Source organism: Mya arenaria, chromosome 12, assembly GCF_026914265.1.
Source record: "Mya arenaria isolate MELC-2E11 chromosome 12, ASM2691426v1".
NCBI classification, from domain to species: domain Eukaryota; kingdom Metazoa; phylum Mollusca; class Bivalvia; order Myida; family Myidae; genus Mya; species Mya arenaria.
The window spans coordinates 63,778,065-63,781,945 of record NC_069133.1 but is presented as its reverse complement, the minus strand read 5'-3'; positions in this window follow the sequence as shown (position 1 = coordinate 63,781,945).

The following is a 3,881-nucleotide window of genomic DNA, read 5'->3' as shown; positions in this document are numbered from 1 at the left end:
AGAACTTCTCCTGCCATGTGATAACGATAAGAATCCCTCCGTTAGGCGTTTTTGATGCATTACGACATATACGGTGTAATGGTACCTTGAGATCATAACGCGGCATACATGTTCAAACGATATAAAACGTATAAATGAGTGAATTATAACAAGCTAGGTCTTTGATTAATGAATCGGATGAAAGTCATATCCATCGCCATATTCAGTCAATCAGAGCATTGCTTCCAATGTTTTATGAGCCGCAGTTGAAGGCTCCATTTAAGAAATTATCCACTCCCATTTTTCAACACAAATAGGTTATTGAATTGCACAATATATCTCCTGTGGTTAAAAAGGAAGACAAATCGACATACCCAATTGAGTATTTCTCTTTACATGTCATGCATTTACACACGGTGATTTCACTGCCTAAAAGTAATAGTGTCAGTACGTCGGTATATTCTGTTAGGGACTTGATTAAATGCCATATTCACATATAAATCGTCATCATTTTGTTTGGGTCAATGTTATCTAAAGCGCTCGATAAAGACAAACAATACATTTATATATATATTATTGTATTCTGATGATACGGTTTTCTCCAACCCCAGATAAGTAAATCCAAATGTATGGTCATGCTGGAAATACTGATCTTGCCCACGGGGAAAGATAAAAAACTACCCGTATGTAAAAGATAAATTAAAATACAGTCTTACTATATTAAGTTTAACTGTGGTTGGAGAAAAGGCATCTTCCATGGCCGCTCGGGTAAGATAGGTCCATCCCTACCCTTGCGTAGAGTGTTTTGCGGAAACTCGGTTAGTCAGGCTGAGTTACAGAATGTTTTGTTTGCTAGGCATGACTATTGTTCATTGTGAGACTTAGGTGTAAATGCTGCAAATACCGTCAATTTATACTTAATATGAAAACTATATGATATCTACAACAATTAGCATGGTTAATGGTGATTTGGGTATAAAACAAATTATATTACATGTTAGGGCTAGAATGTTAGGGCTATTGGAGTAAAGTTATTACTGCTAAAGATGATAACATCTGTGCGATATTGCATAATACTACTTCAATCAAATCTCCTCATATATGGCAGATATGCAAATATTTTTAAAGATTATAAAGTGCTCTAATACTGAGCAATATAGAACTAGTATACACAGGAAACATAGCAAACGTAGTAAACATAGCTAACATAACTAGAATGATGATAATTAAATGTCTTCGATGGAATATTATCTTTGACTATTATAACAAGTTACAAATAAGTATTGCTTTGGTTTGATCTTGGTTTGTCAGATGTCTGTATGTATCAGGAAATAGAAAGCGTTAGCCATTTTAATATATTGTTAAGTCTAAGATGCATGGCAGCTGTGTTTAATACTTTAATTGTTAAGTTTATAGATTATGCAAAAAAAACATGGTTTTAAGTAATATCTATATATGTTATCTAGGAATTTAGCTTTTTCTCAGCACTATGATCCATAAGTAACCATTAGAAACAGGTAGATATCTTAATATTCAACACAATCATCATTGTTGCCTCCTGTGTGCCAGTAATTCTTTGGCTCATGAATACTATTATTTTTTCGAGTGTGCTCTTTTTAATAATGATAGGAAGAAATACTTACAACATTATTTCATTACTAATTCAAATATTTACAAACTTGAGGAACTTGTAAAGATTGGACGAAACTAATAAATGTTTGCTCTATTCTGTCAAGTAATACTATCACACTGAAAATAACACATTCTCCGTATAAATCAAATATTAGACATTTAATAATATATAAACTTTTGAATTGTATTGAACATGATATCTCAACTGTCTCGAAATGGATGTATATTGTATGCATACTAAAAACTTGTTGTTGTTTTGTTTTGATTCACCAATACTATTGTTCGTATGTTATAATCACATACATGATATATTTCCTGTTTATAAATAAATCTTAAATCTTGATTGTACGTGTCTTGTCGGTACAAAATCAACCGAAAAAAATACCCGAAAGTTAAACAAAAATGGTTGGAAAGAAATGGGAACAACGTGAAGGTCGGACAGGTAACCGGAATTAAACTGTTCTTGTTACATATAACGTTTGAAAAACAAGACTAATTGTAAAACGTATACAGAAAATGAACAGTGAATACAAGGGATCGTCATAGGCGAGAATATGGTCGTTATACTGTTGATGTACTCTATTTTCTATTAAGTAGAGATATTTTGCTGTAATCGGGTTCTGGGCTTTCTTTTAGAAATATCCCATGCGCGTTTACAAGCTAAACCAAGATATCTATGAACTTAACCATTTCAAATTAATTTTTTCACATATTCATGAGTACGCGATTTCACGATTTCAACTTCACGAACTTAATGAATTCGCGATTTCACGGATGAACCTGGATTAAGTTTACAGTACGTTTGGCAATAAATAAAGAATATATACAACTATAATTGACCAAAATAAACAAAGGGTTTAATTAGGTGTACAATTTTACTATATTAGTAGATGTATGCAGTTTCTATTAATTTTATTTGGCGTGCTTGCTGTTAAATTGATATAAGAGACTGTTAATTACTTAAGTTGAATGACAATATATAAGTTATCCTCATGATTGGCATTTAATAAACCGATTATTATGAAGTAATGAACAAACAAAAACAAACTATGAACATGTGTTATTTTCATAATGAATCATCAATATTGTTACCTTTTACTGACCCGAGTCACTATCACATCAATAATTCGATCATTAACACTTTACACTGATAAAGAAAATCTTTTTAATCACTTTATTTTGTCTCTCTTTAAAGTCTTTACAATAATAAATTAGGAACTTATCAATAATAATTTAATCAAACATACTTAGAAAACTATGTACTGTATTTTGGATTATTCGGATGTTTATTTAGGTTTAAAATGTATCTAAATCGCAATACATGAACGTGATAAAGATGACAACCGTACTATAGCTTTGCACTGATCTCTCTTACATTTTTCCATTGCTAATGACCCTTATGTGACAGAATATGTATCATCGACCATAGCTATGAATAATTTAGACTCTTGGGTCGCATAATGTTGAGTTTATTTTCCCTTGCACAAACGAGCAAGGTTGCTTTAAACAACATCAATGAGAATACAAATTATACATCCATAGGAATAATTATGTTGACATTTGCGAATGTACGATTTCTAAAAGTGGCAAAAGAAAAACACTGATGTGCCAAACAAGAACTAGCCAAACATCCTGATTGCACTTGGTATACTTTTTGTTTCCATTTCGTCGCATTGGGTCCTACATCAGTGCCTATGTCATGAATAATTCCAGGAGCCATTTCGCACAGAACAGTGTATAACTACTGTCAGAAACAGAACTGCTTGAAAATAACCTCTGTAACTTATAATAACATTATATTTTCAACATGAAGTTCGAATACAGGATATACTGTTTTTATTGATGATATTGTGATCGACCACCCGGGTGTCGTGATCAAAGTATTGAATAAATAATGAGCATTTCATTTCTTGCAGCATACATCAGCGACAAAACGATTGCTTTCAATTTACTAAAGTCTCTTTGTGACCGATGGCCTTTGAATTTTTAATCTGGTATTCATAATTCCCTAGCTTCTGTAGCATTATTCTCTAGGATATTTATGATGTTTCAGTTTTATCAAACGTAGTAAACGTGTTCTACAGCGATGTGCACAAGTAGGCTCGTACAATGTCGATAATGAATAAAACAACAGGGATAATCCCAGTAGTCAAACGCTGGGGTTATTTCACCGTTCTTTGTAGAGGATTTAAACCTTACATGTACGTGGCTGCTCTTCTATATGAATTGGAGGAAAATGTTTTATTTAGACTGTTCGGGGTTGAGTACTT